The sequence below is a fragment of the Puma concolor genome, chromosome B3, assembly GCF_028749965.1.
Source record: "Puma concolor isolate L17-30 chromosome B3, mPumCon1.1.hap2, whole genome shotgun sequence".
Taxonomy (NCBI): domain Eukaryota; kingdom Metazoa; phylum Chordata; class Mammalia; order Carnivora; family Felidae; genus Puma; species Puma concolor.
The window spans coordinates 2,803,239-2,821,370 of NC_141672.1; the positions used below are offsets into that span (position 1 = coordinate 2,803,239).

At 59.9% G+C, this 18,132-nt stretch overlaps 1 long non-coding RNA gene across 1 annotated transcript; it reads right to left on the bottom strand.

Moving 5' to 3' along the window:
- Window positions 1–77: 77 nt before the first annotated feature.
- Window positions 78–1,240, bottom strand: LOC147579653 (uncharacterized). Its single transcript, XR_015251976.1, has 2 exons — window positions 997–1,240; window positions 78–760 (listed from the first exon to the last, which is right to left on the bottom strand). It is a non-coding gene; the product is annotated as an uncharacterized LOC147579653 (long non-coding RNA).
- Window positions 1,241–18,132: the final 16,892 nt, after the last annotated feature.

Below are 18,132 nucleotides of genomic sequence, written 5' to 3' on the forward strand. Positions count from 1 at the left end.
CTCTCCCCTCGTTCGCTTGCAGGTGCACTTGCTCACCCTCTCAAAAAAAAAAAAAAAAAGACAACTGTAAAACACTGTACAATTAAGGTAGGAGATCTTGTAGTGGGTGAAAAGTATAAGCTCCGAGAGACTTTATCAGGAAGTCCCTGGTAAGGCAAAGTACATAGTACTTAAAAACTGACATGATTCCAGCTCAGGGTCCTGGGATCAAGCCCCGTGTTGGGCTCTGCCTGACTGACTGATAATTTCTCCCAGTTTGGCTAATATCAAATAAATATTGCATGCTATTTGTCTCCATTTAAGGCAGTCACCAAACTGCGAGAATTGTGCCTTTTTCTCTTTTTTTTTTTTGAGAGCACAAGCTGGGGAGATGGGCAGAGGGGGAGAGAGAATCATAAGCAGGCTCCATGTTCAGCACAGCCGGACGAGAGGCTCAATCCCATGGCACTGGGATCATGACCTGAGCCAAAATCAAGAGTCAGACAGCCGGGTGCCCCCCAGAATGACACTTTTATAAAGGATTCTAAAGCAGTAAGGGTAGAGGGGTCTAATTTGAAATGTGGTGCTCTGCAGGCCAGCAGGGGTCTCGCTGTGGAATAGAGACAGTGGCCCAGGTCCGGTCGCCAGCGGTCTTTCCTCATAAGGACAGAGACCGTCCCGGGTTTCGCGTGTGTCTCCAGCACATAGGGTCAGGTCTGGCCACGTTCGGCGCCTGACAAGTGACCGCCACTTGTTGCAGAGATTCCCAGCTAGATTTCTCCTATCGTATAGATGGGGATGACGCCTGCCCTCAGCGTCGCTGCCCACCTCACAGTGGTATCCGTGCTGGGGCCAGGGTCAGGACCAGAACTGGGAGGAGACCCCGGTGTTCCTGATCCCGTTGGTCTGGGCAGGAGCCTGAGAACTTGAACTTATCATCTGCCCAGAGGTGCTGCTGCCCGGGGACCACGTTTTGAAAAGCTCTAATGCAAAGAACCGCACCCACGGGGCCCTTACCCTCAGCGCTCCCCCGCGCCCCTGGTGGGGCCCCCAGACGCCAGCCCTGTGCTGTGCAGCTTAGCTCATGCGGTCAGAAGAAGCAAACGAGGTGGAGCCCCAGCCCCGTTTTGAGGCAGTGAGAGCCAGAGGTCACCTCGCCGGGGCTGGGACTGGGACTCTGAATCTGCACTTGCCCAGGGAGGGAGAGGCACGGGACCCGGGGAACCGGCCCCGGAGCTGACCGGGGCTACAGCGCCGGCCCCAGGGGCGCACTCCCCCCCCCACACACACCCCGTTACCATCTGTGGGTCCTTTAGTTCTCATCTGGGTAAATGAGTGTTTTGCCAAAGGTGCACGTGATCCACCGGGAGCCCGCTGCCCGCACCACTGCTGCAGAGTGGGGTTTGGGACCGTGGGTGGGCTGCCTGCTGCAGCGGGCAGTTAATGCTTAGTGACACAGTGAGGCAGGTGGGAGGACGTCAAAGGTGAATACCCCCTCCCCCGCTTACCCCCAGACGCTGCCGAGGAGCAGCGGTGCCTCTCAAAGTGGAGCAAAGCGACCTTCGTGCCAGGCCAAGTGGTTTCCTGTCCCTAAAACCCTCAGCGGAGGCATTGTGTTTCGAGGTGGGGAGAAGTAGGCTTTGTTGCTGGCCCAGAACCCATTGAGAGTTTGGACAGTCCCTCCACGCTTTGGGAACAGGCGGGTGTCCCAAGGCGGCCAGCAGGTGGAGCTAGAGCGTGCCGCCAGCAGGCTGTCCCGCAGCTCCCGGTGGGTGACGCGCCGGGCGCCCGGGGAGCACGAGGAAGGCGGCTGCCGACGCAGCGGGGCCCCGCGACCTCACCCGTGGGAGGGAGCAGCCGGTTTCCACAAGAAACGAGGCTTCTTATCCTAAACCTACACGTTCTCCCGTCCCGGCTCAGTGCCGTGCCGCTCACGGTGACCGGCGAGTAACCTCAGGCAGAGGGAAGAGAACACAGGTCTGGGCATCTGAAGGTGGAACTTCAAACGCCACGCTGTCACTCGGCCTCTGGGAGGAGACACGTGTCTCTTGTTGCCATCCCAGGGGTACGCGAGCCCCGGCAGGACACCGTGGAGGACGTGGTTCCTGCCGCCCTCCGTGGGGTCGCGTCTCTAAAGCTGGCGGGGTCCCGAGTCCCCAGGTGCCAGCCCCCCGCCCGTCTGTCTGCCCTGCACTCACTCACCTCCGCGAGCTCGTACTATTTCCCGTTTGGCGGACGGAGTGGGGGTCCTGACGATCAGGCTGCACTAGAGGGTAACTAGCTGGCTAGCGAACAAGCTACCTGATTGGCAGAGCCAGGGTCCCAGTCGGACCATCTGCTTCCGAGTCAGGGTGGAGAGAGCATGCGCACACCGCCCCTCTCCCCCTGGCCTGTAGCGCCTAGAGAAGAGAGCCCGGCGCTGGGCAGCCCGCGCAGTGGTGGGCGTCTGCGTTACAGGTGCCGCTGGAGGTCAGGCCCGGCGTCACCAGCCAGCTCTGGCCTAGATCCTTATTCACGTGACCCTCGCAAGAAGGCATTCCCGGTACTACTCGGGAGATTGGAACGTGGGCCGGATGCTCAGCGGCACCAAAGAACCCATTTCATCAGCTTACTTTGTTCCAGTGCTGGTGTTGTGGTCATCGAAGGAGATGTCCTTGGTGCAGACGAGCAGATGTGGGTGAAGATACGGAGCGGGGGCGACGTGACTGCTCGGGTTTACCTTCATACGTCAGCAAACACCAGCGACCTGAACAGACGGGAGCGAGGGCGCAGCCCAGATGAGACGGCCGGCGTGTGTTCACGCTCGCTCGCGATGCCTGGGGGGAGGCCATTACGTTATTCTCTCTGCCTTCAAACCCGTGTGACCTTCTCCCAATGAACATTTTTCTTTTTACCTTTGTTTTAGGTTTATATTTATTTTGGGAGAGAGAGCAAGAATGGGTGGCGGAAAGGCGGGGGGGGGGGGGGGGGGGAGGGGGGACAGGACCCGAAGCAGACTCCGCGCCGTGTACGGCTTGCGTCCCGGTACCGGAGATCATCCCGGCAGGTTGGATTCGGGTCCCCGTTGGTGCCACCGTTCATCACTTGGGTGTGTGGCCTCAAGCAAACTCCTTAACTTCTCTGGCTCTTGGCTTCCCTGCCTCTCAAGTGAAGTAATTGAACTCAAGGGCCTCCAGAGCATCTCAGCTCTATAATTCTGTAGCCAGTGGGGCTGTAACGAACCTTAAAGTCGTGATCTGAAAAGCAAAACAAAACAAAACACCGAGCCATGAAGCAAGTGTCGGACGATGGATGATACGTTGCAGATTTCTGTGAAGGACGCTACGTTGGCTCTTTCCGCCTGGTGCCCAACACAGGACCAGGCGTTAGCTGTTGGCACTCCGATGTTTTTGTAAATGTAATTGGACAGCGATGCCAGTAAAAAAGATTTTTCTAGTTCTTGGTAAAACAGAATAGGGGATATCTCTGGTTAACCGATATATGGATATATGAACGGTTACTCAGAAAGAATGAGGAGGCTGTGGGGGAAGGGGCTCTCCATCAAGGTCTCCCAAGGTGTGCTTGGGGGGACGGGGATGGTGCACCCACCCTGCTTCGGAGGGGCCGTGGGGCCTGCGCCCTCTGGTGGACAGACCGTGAGCACCCACCAGACCGCGTGAACACTCCAAGTCACGCAAGAGGGAAAAACCAGTTTAAACCCAGCGTGACCCAAATGTATGTGACCTTGAGGCCCATTAACCCTGGAACACACTTCGGGGGTGCTGGTCATCACCAGGTGTCGTTCCGAAACCTCTCTGCTGCGCAAGCCCTGAGCACCCTTACCCTGCAGAAGGCTGTTTCCCAGCCCACTTTGGGGCCCCAGGGTGTCTCCACCACACGTTTCGCAAGCACCCTGCCCTCATCGCTACTAAGCTCTTTCGATCATTCACATGCTCCTTGGTAGGTGACACAAGAATTTCAAGGACCATTCCATTCCCGGCTAGAGGGGTCTGGGGAGGACCCAGAAGGGGTGGACGCTGTCACTGCCCCACAGAGTCCTGGAACCCACTCACAGCCCCCGAGCCTGTGTCCGAGGACTGGCCCAGGAGGAGCCAGGACTGCTGAGAGTTGGTGTCCCGAGCACGGCCACGGACCACTGCCCAAGACACGTGCTCAGGCCGGGCTGTCGTCCCCACGAGAGGCTCAGAGGCGGTGCCCCCGGGCACTTCCGCGTCCACCCCCCAGTCTTCCCTGGAGCCGTGCCCAGTAAGCCCCGCGTGAATCCCCACCTGGAGTCGGCTCACGACAACCTGTCCTAAGACTCCAGACACCTTTCCGGTGAGCGTGCGGGGCCATGCAGGGGCTGCGCTGAGGTCCGGCGTGCAGGACGGGGGGCAGGGCTGCCGCACCGCCACGCGCCCTCCCCCTGTCCTGGCGTCACCTTCCTCCGCCGACTGGACCTCCCAAACCTGAGTCTGGGGAGCATCCAGATGGGCCTGCGCTGTCCAGGAGACTGGCGGGAGGCCCGCTGCCTTCCCCAAACCACAAAGGGACCACTGTGGGGACAGCCAGGTGCACAGAGACGCTGCCTGTCCCTGCAGGCTCAGGTTCTCACCGCGGTGGACAATGGTGGGACTCAGTGTAGACACCGCTATTGAGGTGCAGGCTTTCTCCCTTTTGAAAAGGGGCAGAGAGGAGCCTTGTGTTTGCATCTCCTCTCTGGCCTGGAAACCAGGTGGCTTTTCCAGGGAAACCAGCACCTGTGGCCTCGAGTGCACCCCCCTAGGGAGCCTGAGCGGCTCCGAAGTCCACCCCGTGTGCCGAGGCGCCGCCGGTCACAGACCCTCTGCCATGTCATTGACCCGGGCAGGGTCCCCTGGTCCCTGATTTCCCCATCCCTGCCATCCCTGCCGAGGCCCCCTCTCAGAGGACGGCTGTCCCCAGGCCGCGGGCACTGCCCACCCCACCTTCAGGAAGAAAGCCAGGGTTCTGCCGAGCACCACGAGGCCAGTCTCTGGAGGGAGAGTTGGTTCACTTGTGCCCAGTAAGGCTGCTGTTTCCTTCTGAAAGGAGTTGCGGGTGCGGTGAATTTGCGAATCAAGTCCTGAGATGCCTTCAGCCAGAGCAGCGGTTCTCAAAGCGGGGCCCGGAGGCGGGGGGGGGGGGGGGGGGGGGGGGGGGGGGCTGCAGCAGCATCTGGGAACTGGTCCGAAGTGCAGATTCTCAGCACCACCCTAGACTTGCTGCGTCAGACACTCCGGTGGGGCCCATGACCTAGGAGACCCTAATCACATTCAAGTTCAAGACCCACTGACCTGGAGGGTCCTACCTTTAAAGGAAACCTGGAGCAGAGCCTTCTGAGGACTGTGAATCAGACGTGGACTGACACAAGTTCCTAATACAAGGCATGATCCTTCAGAGAGAAGCGCCCTCCGGACCAGCGTCTGGATGTCACAAGGAAGTCAGGCCACAGAGCAGGGCTGCATACCAGAAAGCTTGCCTCCCTTCCCTTCCCTGGCCCACCCTGCCTACCCAGCCCCTGATTATGGCCGGGAGCGGTCAAGGAGCCCCACCCCGCCAGTGCCCGGGGGTCTCAGTTGATCTGGTGGCCTTAGGCTCCATTTCTGGGATACCTGGAGGGAGGAGGCCTGGGCCAGGGCCATCTGCCCCTCGTGTGTCCAGCTTGTCCCCTGCCTTCTCTCCCTGAACTGAACATTGAGATGGGCATCCGAGGTCCCGCCTTCCCACCTGGGGCCATCCCCTCCCTCCAGGAGACCGACTCTATCTATCTCCTAATCCCCAGTTTGTGGTCAGTTGTACAATGTCAACAAAGGGGGTGCTAATATCAGCCACTGACCAGAACACCCCTGTGCCCCTCCCACCTCAGCTGACCCCGAGGTCACCAGGCCCCTTCCACAGATGGGCCACTTTCTTCTGGAGCCGGGCCTCTCTCCACCCCTCCCCACCTGCCCACCCAACAGCCAGGTCCTGCAAGCCCAGCATGTGAACCAGTGTGAGCTGACCTGTTTACCAGAAGGTGGACACTTGACCAATACTAGACTCCTAGCACAGACCTACTCATGTTGTGCAGGTGACAGCCCCTGATTCCACTCTGCCCCTCCTCACTTCCTGTAAACTGAGGCAGGCCGGAAGGAGAGTGGACTCCAGTAGGCACAGATGTCCATCCTACGATGTTCTCACTCGGTTTGCCCATTCATGTTGGCCCAGGCAGGATAGAGGATCCCCAGGGAGCCCAAAGGAGACAGTGGGGGCCCTGGGCCTCCCGGAACCCAGATCAAGGGCTCTCTGCATCCCTCAGGGCCTCCAGCCTGTCTGTGCCCCACTCCTCTCCCTCCTCCTGGTCTGGGCCCCTACGATGCCCTAATGCCCTAAGGCACCTTCCTCCCTTTGTGGTCCAAATACCTGAGGGGGACAGCCGATCAGCCCAGCCCATCTTTTTGCACCAGACTGTAGGTCCTGGCCAGCGGGGACTATAGGGCCAATTTTCCCTCACAATGGCTCGGGCCTTTCACCCCATCACTGAAACCTTGTCTGCATTAAAAAATTTTGATTTGGAGGCGGGGGCACCTGGGTGGCTCAGTCAAGCATTCAGCTCTTGATTTGGGCTCAGGTCGTGATCTCACGGTACAGGAAATCGAGCCCCACACAGGGCCCTGCGCCGGCAGCAGGGAGACTGCTTGGGATTGTTTCTCTCTGCCCTACTCCATCCCTGCCCGCATTCTCTGTCTCTCTCTCTCTCTCTCTCAAAATAAATAAATAAACTTTAATAAAATAATAAAAATAACATTTTGATTTGGAAAGCCTCCGAGTTTGTGAAATTGTATTCACGTTCTAAAGGTCGGCACATCACGGTATGTGAGCCCAGCAACCTTGGCCTGAAAGTCCAGGTTTGGGGGCAGCTGCCGAGGCTGTGCACTGCCTGGGTGCCCCTTTCCTCCCAGGACCCCAAGTCCGTCTCTGTTCTCTCAAGGTCAAGAGCGGACAGGCCGCTCAGCTCGCTGGCCCAGACAGTCGAGGAGCTGCTGTTCCGCCTCTGCTGCTTCCTCCGGGAAGGCCGAGGGCCGCCCCCAGGATGCTCGTTCTCAGGGTGAACTCGGGGTCCGGGAGACAGCCACACCCAGCTTCTCCTTGACCGCCGAGGGGGTGGTTAATAAACGCCTGGGCTGGTGGTGGGAACGTCTTTCTTCCAGGAAATTAGTTCAGGAGAGCTTGGTGGCCCAGATCAAGTGGCCTATTAAAGAGTAACTTACACCCCATATTACATCCGAGTCCCGGGAGTAAATATCCAGGGGAAGTGTTTATTTTAACAGGTGAACAAAGCATCCTTTGTCAGCCGGCTCTGCCAGCGCCAGGCTCTCCTTTGGTCGGAACTGGCTGGTGCCGTCCCCTGGGAACGTGCAGCCTGGCGGTGGACCAGTAAACCACTTCTCCGGGTGGGTTTATGCTGCACAGGTCTTAGCTCGTTGGAGCACCGATCGATGGGGCTGTGAGCACCCCCTCCAGGCGGCCCTGAGGGAACTGGGCCGCCCTCTCCAACCTCCCCAGGGCAGGGTGGAGTGGGATCTGTCTCCACATGTGGTTTCCCTCCCCGTGAAATAAAGGGAGCGCCTTTCAGAGTCGGCTATGGCAGCACCCTGTCTGTCCCACCCTTTCTGGGGTGTCGCCGTGTCCTCCAGATCCTCCTGGAGGCAATGCCATAGGTCTCCCTGCTCTGAGTGCTCCCTCCACCGCACCTCCACATCTCCGGGGACGTTTGCTAACATACACCTTTTCTGGGCCCCAGCCTAGATGACTCAATTAAATTCCTGGGAGTGAGTCTGGCACTTGTCAGTTTAGAAAAGAGGTGGGGGCGGGGGGGGGGCACACCTGGGTGGCTCAGTCAGTTAAGCATTTGACTCTTGGTTTCGGCTCGGGTCATGATCTCGTGGTTCGTGGGATCGAGCCCCACGTGGGGCTCCAAGCTGACGGTGTAGAGCCTGCTTGGGATTCTCTCTCTGTCTCTCTGTCTCTCTCCCCTTACCCACTCGCGCTCGCTCGAGTTCTCTTTGTCTCTCTCAAAATAAATAAACTTAGAAAACAATTTTTTAAATAAAAAGAAAAAAATGGGCACTCCTTGGGTTGATTCAAAATGTGGGGAGAGAGGGTCTGGAACAGCATAAATGAAACAAGCTGGGCGTGAGTTGGTGGTTGACATGGGGACACGGAAGCTCATTAGAAATCCTGTTAGAAAAGTTTGACCCCGGGGGGGCGCCTGGGTGGCTCAGTCGGTTAAGCATCTGACTTCGGCTCAGGTCACGATCTCGTGGTCTGCGTGTTCGAGCCCCGCGTCGGGCTCTGGGCTGATGGCTCAGAGCCTGGAGCCTGCTTCCGATTCTGTGTCTCCCTCTCTCTCTGCCCCTCTCCCGTTCATGCTCTGTCTCTCTCTGTCTCAAAAATAAATAAAAACGTTAAAAAAAAAAATTTTTTTTTAAAAAGGAAAAGTTTGACCCGGAAGATACTAGTGACATGTGACATAATGAAAGTTTCCTAAATGCTCCAGGAGAGACTGTGCTCTGCCACCAGGTCCAGGACGCCACACGTGAGCCCGTGGGGTCTGACGGGCCCAGAGCGGCCGGCTCAGAAAGCAAGGGGGCGCTCGCGTGGCTCCTGCCACAGCCGGCGGCCTTTCCACCCTGAGTGCGGTATGATCCAGGCAGCAGCCACGGGAGGCAGGGGCTGCACGGGCCACGACAGACACCAGCAGGATCAGAGGCAGCTTTCCGCGAGCTCGAGGGCCCGGGGTGTGCAGGAGGCCCGGGACCTGCAGACTGAAAACTAGGACACCTGCCCCTGGGACCCCTGGGTCAGGGTGGGGCCCTTTAGCATCTCGGGGGCACCAGGGGTGTCACAGCCCTGCCGCCAAGTACGCTGTGCAGCTGCTAGCACCATGAACGCACCCCAACTGCACCCTGAGTGTCTCCGCCCGCCCCACCCTTCGGGACCGCCCTGACCTCTGCCAGCCAGATGCCTGGGAGGTGGGTCAGCCGAGGCAGGCCCATCGGGGAGCACGGGGCAAGGCCCCCGACCTGGCAGGGGCCCCTGAGTTTGGGGAGGCTGGGTGACAGGCCAGCAGTGAATCAGGAGGAAAGAGGGTGTGGCAGCTCGGAGGCCGCTTCCTCTTCCTGGTGCTTTTCCTCCCCCTCGGGAAGCCTGCCCTAATTAGCACCTTGGCTGGCTAGGCCTTCACGGAAAGGCTGCAGGTCACGGCCTCGGCGCCCCCAGGTGGCCTGGCCTTTCCTGGCATGTGCCTCACTTACCCTGACCCAAGTTTCGGGGGGTGGGGGCCCGGCGGAGGCCACCCAGAGCTGGGGTCCAGGTGAGACTTGACACTGTGCCGTGTGGGCAGCTGGCCCTACCTCTGCACCTGGGACCACCCGGCTTGGAAGGGAGTAGGACCCAGGACTCAGACGCTCGGGAATCAGACGAGGGGGACAGTGGGCGGACAGCGCCTCAGCATCACGCCTCAATTGCAGCTGGGATCACCGAGATGGGATTCCGGAGGCCCTGATTCTCCCCCTCTGGCACCTGGGCTGTGGCCTTCCCCCCTCATCACAGTCCCCCCCCCCCCCCAGCCCGTCACCTGCCACTCCTCTTTTTTGTGCCTCAGGCTCACCAGTAACGCTGGGCAAGTCAGGCAACCTCTCTGAGCCTCAGCTTCCTCATCCATAAAATGGGTGTGAGGATCCCCGGTGTGGCCATCCGCTCCCTGCAGCTGTGGGTCCCACGAGGCAGTTATGGGTCACAGGGCATCTCTCCCCACGGACAGGGCAGATCTCCAAGGTTTGGTTCGCTCGAGGGAAAAGGCAATTGATGCGATCGGAGTTTAAACGCACACAGAGACACGAAACTCAAGCTCTGTGTTTATACAGGCACATGCTCTTACGTAAGTAACACAAGGAAAGAGTCTGATGGAAAGTTCGCCAAAACCAAGCTTCGAGCACAGTGGGGGCAAGACCAAAGGGGATTAATCAAGATGGACTTGGGTCTCATTGATTTTAATTTTTACGAGACTGTTCGAGAACTGCCGTCTGATTTCAGATAAATAAGACACAATGGTACGTCTAAGATGCGCCCTTTTTGCAAGGGCGTGGGGAGAACTAACATGGCCCCTCCCTCCTCCCCTGCTCCTCTCGCCTCCTCAGGACCTGCGGCCCCCATCCGGGTCAATTATTCACTCAACAAGCACACACCAACACCTCCTCCATGCCAGCCTCCGGCCCGACTCTGGCTCAGAGGCGGTTCTGAGGTGGGCCTGGCCCAGAGAGGGACCAGACCCCCAGATCTGGTTCCCTTCACCCAGAGGGTCACACCAAGGCCTGGGCGAAATGTGCGTGTCAGCCCCGGTGGAATGCGGTCCCCAGGAGGGCACCAGGAAAAACAAGTCAGGTCCCTGGAGGTCACACCCACTGCCTGGTGACCGTGGGGCTCTGGGAGGCCCTGCTCCCCAAAGATGGGCAGCAGCATCGTATCTATGATGTCAGGACCTGGAGAGCTGGTGGGCAAGGAGCTGGGGGTGGGGAAGGGCTCAGAACGGCCCCAGGACAGGGCAGGCGGGAGGGATGTGGGCGACGAGCCGGGGACCCCAGGGCTGGGGGAGGCCCCTGGCGGACAGTGGGGCTCCAGTGCCCAGGCCAGGAGCTGAGACCCAGAAGTGGGTCCTGGCTGAGGTCTGACCAGAAAAAGAAAGTGCAGGAACTTGACCGAGGTCCCAAGAACCCAGCAATCATGGGCTGAGGCCACACAGATGCTTCCAGGAGTCATGGCGAACATTCGGGCACCTGGGAGTCCTTCTGACAGGCCTGGGGGAGGCGTGGCTCGCCATCAACGGAGAGCATGGGAACAGAAAGAAAGCCAATGCGGACCCCATCACCACCCTGTGAGGCCCTGCTGCGTGCCAGCCCCTGTGCCGAGCTCCGAGCTCGGGGCCTCCTCAGGACCCCAGCCAGGAAGGGGTGGCCCCTTCGAGCCAGGCCAGGTTGGCCTCCCTCCCAGATGGACCTTCTGTTCCACCCCAGCTCTGCGATCGTGGCCAGTGTTCACACGGCGAGGCACACGTCACCTCAGTCAATCCTCACCGCAGCTCATGAGGCAGGGTGGTCATCATCCATTCTTCCGATGAGGAACTGAGGCTCAGAGAGGGTGAGCAACCTGTCCGAGGGCACACAGCTCGTACTCAGAACCCAGATTCAGACCCGGGCAGTCTGAAGCCACCTCTTAGCACGAAGCTGTGCCACTCACCCCAAAGCAGTATGGGAAAGGCTGGTCTCAGCCCTAGACCCAACCGCAGACCCGCTGGTCATCTCTGACCTCCCAGCCCCTGACCCCTGCCTGCCTGACTCTGTTTCCCACAAGGCAGTGGGGTGAACTGGAGAGAAGAGAGGCTTCTGCTGCCCGACGACACCAGGTTCAAATCAGATTCAGCACTGGAGTAATTGTGGATTTTTCCCCCGAGCCTCAGTTCCTAACCTGTAAAATGGGGTCGCGATGTCCACAGCAGCAGCCCGTGGTGAGACTGCATGAGAATGAACGTGGTGACCTGTGGGCTGTGGGGAGGGTCTCAGCCCTAAAAGCAGGGCCGCGGAAACACAGGGTACACCAGCCCAGATGCACCGCCAGCTGTGCGCGGCCTGCCCGACCGAACCCGAGGAACACCCGGGCATCACAGCAGCCCAGCCCTTGTCCCTCCCACCCAGAGAAGCAAGAGCCTCGGCAGTGCCAGGGGCTCAGTCCCCGTGGCCACCGTGACCTGAGCCCAGGCCCCTGCCCCTCCAGGGTTGTGCAGAAAACACCAGCATTTTTGGTCAACCTTAGGCTGGGAGGGGCTGGGTGCAGCGTCTCTGCCCTCCTGTGTCCGAGGGGAGGTTGACTAAAGCCTTTCCGTCCTCGTCTTGCTGACACTGATGCATTGCGATGGGATGTGTCACCTCCCCCTCCATGAACCTGGCTCATAACCACCCACTCGGTGCTTAAAGGTCTTTATCATGAGCAGGTATCGCTTTGGTAATCAGAAAATAACCACAGGGCACTTTAAAAACAATAAGTAATGGGGCACCTGGGTGGCTCAGTCGGTTAAGCGTCCGACTTTGGCTCAGGTCATGATCTCACGGTCCGTGGGTTCGAGCCCCGCGTCGGGCTCTGTGCTGACAGCTCAGAGCCTGGAGCCTGCTTCCGATTCTGTGTCTCCCTCTCTCTCTGCCCCTCCCCTGCTCATGCTCTGTCTCTCTTTGTCTCTCAAAAATAAATAAATGTAAAACAAAAAGAAATTTTAAAACAATAAGAAATAACCCCCCAGGCCAGCTCAGGGCCGGTTGAATGAGAGCCTGCCGGGGTCGCTGTCCTGACCTCAGCCCGCATGGCAGCCTGACCACCCCATGAGGGACACTGGTGTCACTCCCATGGCAGCGGGGGCCGCAAGGAAACCGAGGAAGCCCCGGGATTTCTCGGCTCCTCCGCCCAGGCCCCACCTGCACCTGATGTCTGTGCTTCCTGCCCCTCTGTTCCCTGCCCCTGCAGGAATGAGAGCCTGACCTGAGCCCCTCTCCTGACCCTGTCCCACACGGAAGGCCTGTTTCCCACAGGGACATAGAGAAACTTGCAGGGCAGGGACGAGTGTGAGGCGAGGGAGGCACCCCCACACATTTAAGGGGTGCTCACCTTACCGCCCCTTAGCCCCCCCTCCAGTGCAGCTCTGCCTGGCTCCCCTCTCCCTACCCTACCTGGGGCCTGGCTCCCCTCTCCCTGCCCTGCCTGGGTCCTGGCTCCCCTCCCCCTGCCCTACCAGGGGCCTGGCCACCCTCTCCCATTCCCTACCTGGGGCCTGGCTCCCCTGTCCCTGCCCTACCTGGGGCCTGGCCCCCCTCTTCCTACCCTATCTGGGGCCTGGCTCCCCTCCCCCTGCCCTACCAGGGGCCTGGCTCCCCTCCCCCTGCCCTACCTGGGGCCTGGCCCCCCTCTTCCTACCCTATCTGGGGCCTGGCTCCCCTCCCCCTGCCCTACCAGGGGCCTGGCTCCCCTCCCCCTGCCCTACCTGGGGCCTGGCTCCCCTCTCCCTGCCCTGCCTGAGTTCTGGCTCCCCTGTCCCTGCCCTACCTGGGCCTGCCACCCCTCTCCCTGCACTGTCTGGGTCCTGGCCCCCCCTCTCCCCTGCCCTACCTGGGGCCTGGCCCCCCTCTTCCTACCCTACCTAGGGCCTGGCTCCCCTGTCCCTGCCCTACCAGGGGCCTGGCCCCCTTCTCACTACCCTACCTGGGTCCTGGGGCCTGGCTCCCCTCTCCCCTGCCCTGCCTGGGGCCTGGCCCCCCTCCCCCTGCCCTACCTGGGTTCTGGCTCCCCTGTCCCTGCCCTACCTAGGGCCTGGCCCCCCTCTTCCTACCCTACCTGGGGCCTGGCTCCCCTCCCCCGCCCTACCTGGGGCCTGGCCCCCCTCTCCCATTCCCTACCTGGGGCCTGGCCCCCCTCTCCCTGCCCTGCCTGGGTTCTGGCTCCCCTGTCCCTGCCCTGCCTGGGTTCTGGCTCCCCTGTCCCTGCCGTACCTGGGGCCTGGCCCCCCTCTTCCTACCCTACCTGGGGCCTGGCCCCCCTCCCCCTGCCCTGCCTGGGGACTGGCTCCCCTGTCCTGCCCCGGGAGCTCAGCCCTTGGAAGCGGCTTTCTCAAAGGGCCCAGAGCCACTTCCATTGTCTGAGGCTTTGGGCAAATTTAAAATGCTAGACCAGAGTTGCCGGGAGTGTGACACCCCTGAAGGCTGACATTTGACCATGCGATCTCTCCATGTGGCATAGAGCTGGGGTCCGACCGTGCACAAAGAAGCACCAGCTCCTGCCCGAGCTCTCTCCAGCTGCAACATGCACTCCGTCACCCCGCTCATCCTCCTGGTGATTCACCTGCTCGGTCTCAGTCATCAGCTAGTCAGCAGCAGCAGCATCCAGCATCCCGAAGAAGACCGACCAGCCCAATGGAGAGCCGAGGGCGGGAGGGAACCGGGCAGGAGCCAGCCCCAGGAGGAGCACCAGGTGCCTCTGCTGGGAGGAGCCCTGCTTCCTGAGGTCACAGAACTTTACACACCTCTTCTCTCCATCCTCTCACGGGGGCAGGGCAAGAGCTGGGGTTGCCATTTGGCCAGTGGGGAACAGAGGCTCCCAGAGACTCTGATGGCCCAGTGAGGGGCTGGATGAAATGCATCCTGTGCCTTCAGGCTGCTTTGGAACGAATCTGGGGTCACCTGTCCTGTCCCAGCACCAAGCTTCAGCCCCAAGCCCAGGGGTGAGGGAGGAGGGCTCGGGTCCCTCCTGGGCAGTAGGGGGTGAGGATGGGCTAGGGGTGAACACAGCACATGCTAGTGCTTGGAGGCATTCCCGAGCCAATCCCCTCCCCCCCCCTCCTCCCAGCCTAGGAAATGGTAGAGGTCAGAAGCAGCTGGAGAGGGGGGTCCACCTGTCTGGGTGGTGGGTGGGCAGAGGTGAGGAGTGCACCATCTAGAGCAGATGGGGGCACGGAGACTCCCATGCCCCCGGGTACCGTGAGTGTGGCTCATCCCAGCCCCACAAGAGCCCCGGGGGGAAGCTGTTGCTGCAGGTGGAGACTCCGGTACACAGACACCCTCTCAGGATCTCCCGGCTCCGAAGGCTGCACACCTGGCTTCCTCCCCACCCTCGGCTCCGAGGCTGGCTGTCCTATGCTTCTGCAGAGCCAGCCACCGGAGGGACCGCACAGCCTGGCTCCACCTTGCAAGGCCCTGGCCACCCCCCACCCACCTCCGTGAATCACAGCGCCCCCGCCACAGTGTCCAGCCCAGAAGGCTTTGATGGTTCTGTCTGTGTCCATCAGGGTGCCAGGGGCCCAGGATGTACCCAGGAAGCGTGAGGGGAGGGAGGCCCAGAGAGCGCACAGCCTAGTTCTGGGCGTGCCCAAGCCTCCAGAAGGCTGGAGACGAGACTCGAGGGCAGCCGACTCCGGGCCTGCCCCGACTGGCCTGGCCAGGGCTTCAGTTTTTACATCCACACCTTCCGCTTCTCTCGCTGTTCTAGGGAAAGGCTGGGGGTTGGAAGCAGCCGGACAGCACCTCGGCCCTGAGCAAGCGGCTGCCACCCACGTCCCCAAAGGGGGCCCTCCTCTTACAGCGTGGCCGCCGGATGCCTCTCTTTGCCAGGGATACGCAGGGTGTCGAGGGATCCAGGGATGCTGGAGGAGCTGGCCTTGTGCCCAGAGAGACTGGCACCTGCCCGGGTCTGGCCTGCCCACTGCCCTCCTCTCACCCCCAGACTCAAGTTCCCGCCCCATTCCTCTGTGACCCCAGCCTGTTGAGGAGGAAGCTCCTTCCCTTTCTTTACAAAAAGCAACCTGCACAAGAATTCTCGGAACCTGGCCCAGGCGAGAAGGCCATTATTAGTTCTTCCTGCCACTGGCACTAAGAAAGCAATTCTGAAAAGGGGACCAGTCAGTAGGAGGCCAGATGTCTCCCAGGTCAACAGGGGAGCTGACCAGCACGCCTTTGGTGCTGAAGCGGGGCCTCCTTTGGCAGGATGTGTCCAGGAGACACAGCGGGCTCCGTGCAAGGGCTCACGATACTTCAGGCCCCCCGAAATGTTCTTATTTCTTCTAAAATCAGAAGGAGAAAAATCAACTTCTAGGTTGAAGAAAATGTCTCAATGTATAATATGAATCTATTCCTCTTTATGCCAATGCGGTCATAAAATGTGATTTTTAATATTCCTGTGTTGGAGGAGGAAGGGGCCCTTCTTCTGGACGTAGCCAGTTCAGAGTCAGTTTCCAGGAGAGAGATTCTGACTGGTCAGCCTGTGTCGGGGGCCCATACTGGGACCAATAACTAAGACCAGTGGGTAGGGTGACCAAGCCCAGGCTTGACTACCGGACCTCCGTATAAAGGGAGAATGGGGGCGCCTGGGTGGCTCAGTCAGCTGGGCGTCTGACTTTGGCTCAGGTAATGATCTCATGGCTCGTGGGGTTGAGCCCAACCCCACGTTGGGCTCTGTACTACCAGCTCGGGGCCTGGAGCCTGCTTCGGATTCTGTGTCTCCCTCTCTCTGCCCTTCAGCCACTCACTCTCTCTCTCTCTCTCTCTCTCTCTCTCTAAAAAATAAATAAACATTAAAAAATTTTTAAAGGGATAATGGGGAGCAGCTGGGGGCCCCCAAGGTACGGGTCCATCCTGATTGCTGTGGTCCCCCGTAGGGGCCGTGCTGGGCTCTCCGTTTCGGGGCTGGGCTCTCGGCATCATCAGAGGTGGCCATCTGCAGGTTCATGCTGACAGCAGCCTCCCTCCCGGATGCTACAGGCAGGGCTGGGGTCCTCCCCCACCAGCCGGGGGGCTGCTGGCCACGGATGGTCTCCTGTGGTGCCCTCCAGGTCCTGGCGATAAAACAGACTTCAAGATCAGCCTTGGATTTACTTTCTTTTCTAACGTTTCTTTCTTTCTTTATTTTTGAGAGAGAGATAGAAAGCCAGCAGGGGAGGGGCAGAGAGAGAGAGGGAGACACAGAGTCCCAAGCAGGCTCTATGCCAGTGGTGCAGAGCCTGACGTGGGGCTCGAACTCAGGAACCATGAGATCATGACCCGAGTCGAAATAAGAGTCGGATGCTTAACCCAGGTGCCTCTATTTATTATTATTTTTTTTTTTTTTTAGAGAGAGAGAGAGAGAAAGTGCACGTGGGAGGTGCAGGGGTAGGAGACAGAAGATCTGAAGTGAACTCTTCACTGACAGCAGCGAGCCCGATTTGGGCCTCAAACTCATGAATCGTGAGACCATGACCTGAGCCAAAGTTGGACGCTCGAGCGACTGAGCCCCCCCAGGCGCCCCATCAGCCTTGGATTTAAAGCCCGGGACCAGCTGTAGAACACTCCACGTGTGTATTTTCTTCTCTGAGCCTTGTTTTCATCTCCCGTAAAGAAACTCAGCTGCAGGGAACCAGCCCCACGGCATTGCAGGGGGAGCAGGGACAGAAGGAGGGTCAGGAGAATCTCGGGACACAAGGGCAGAGTCTGAGACTAACATTTCCTCAACCGTGCTATCGGACATTTACCGAGTTCTTCTGGGCAACCTGGGAATCTTGAATGCGGATGTCATCCTCCCCCGGGAGCTGGCAGGCCAGTGCTGTCCCGAGGAGGCCCGACCGGCACCAGAGGGCAGGAAGCCATCCCTCTGGCCCTGCGGCCCTGCTGTCAGGCCCTCCCGTGGGACCAGCCTCTTGCCGCCCTCTACGTTCGACTCCACAGCCGGCCTCTGAGCATGAGGCTTTCCCGGGCCTTGGAGTTTGCAGACATCCTGTGTCCCCCACCAAGGTGCCCGTGTCCACACGGTCAGCCCAAATGATCCAGAGAGACACAGACGGAGTCCCTCACCCCTCCTCTGCATCTGGGCACACCCCCGGGCGTCGTCCTGAGCTCTATGTCCAGAGCACCCGAACTGTGCAGTCTCATCCCCAGGACGGCCCTGAAGCTGTGCCCTGAGTCTCATTCCATCTTACACATCTTACACATAAGAGCCTTGAGCAAATGAATTGCGGGTAAGTCTGTGTCACCTCTGCGAACTCCTCATCCTCATCATAGTGGCCTGTGGGAGCTTCCTCCCGGGCTGGTCTCTGGAGACCCGAGCTCTGGGGCTGGGGTGGGTCTGGTTCATCTGCTGCGTCCAGATAGCTATGCGGGGAGGGGTGACCAGGCCCCTCTGCCAGGCCTCCTGCTCACAGGCCACCTCCCACCCAGCCTGTCCCACTTGGCAGTGAACTAGAATGGACTGCGGCCATGTCCGTCCCCCAGGCCGGCACCAAGTTCCCAAGGTCAGGCCGGGACCCCCAGTGCCGGCCCTTACAGGCCTGCACGTGAGTATCAGCAGGGCTCCAGGGACCCCACCCAGGCCTGCGGCTTCCTGGCTCTTCCCTCCTGCCCCAGGGCCCAAGCGGTGCCATTTGGAGCACACAGAAAGCTTTCAGCCCGAGCTCTGCCTGGGCAGGGCCCGAATGGGAAACAGTTCCCAAACATCTGGAAAATATCTTCTCCCTCCCCGGAGTGGCGCTGGAGATAACACAGCCTGTTTGTCTGGGGCGATGCACCCTCTAGGCCCCCTGTGGAGCCCGGCGGGAGGCTGTGGGTCCCACGG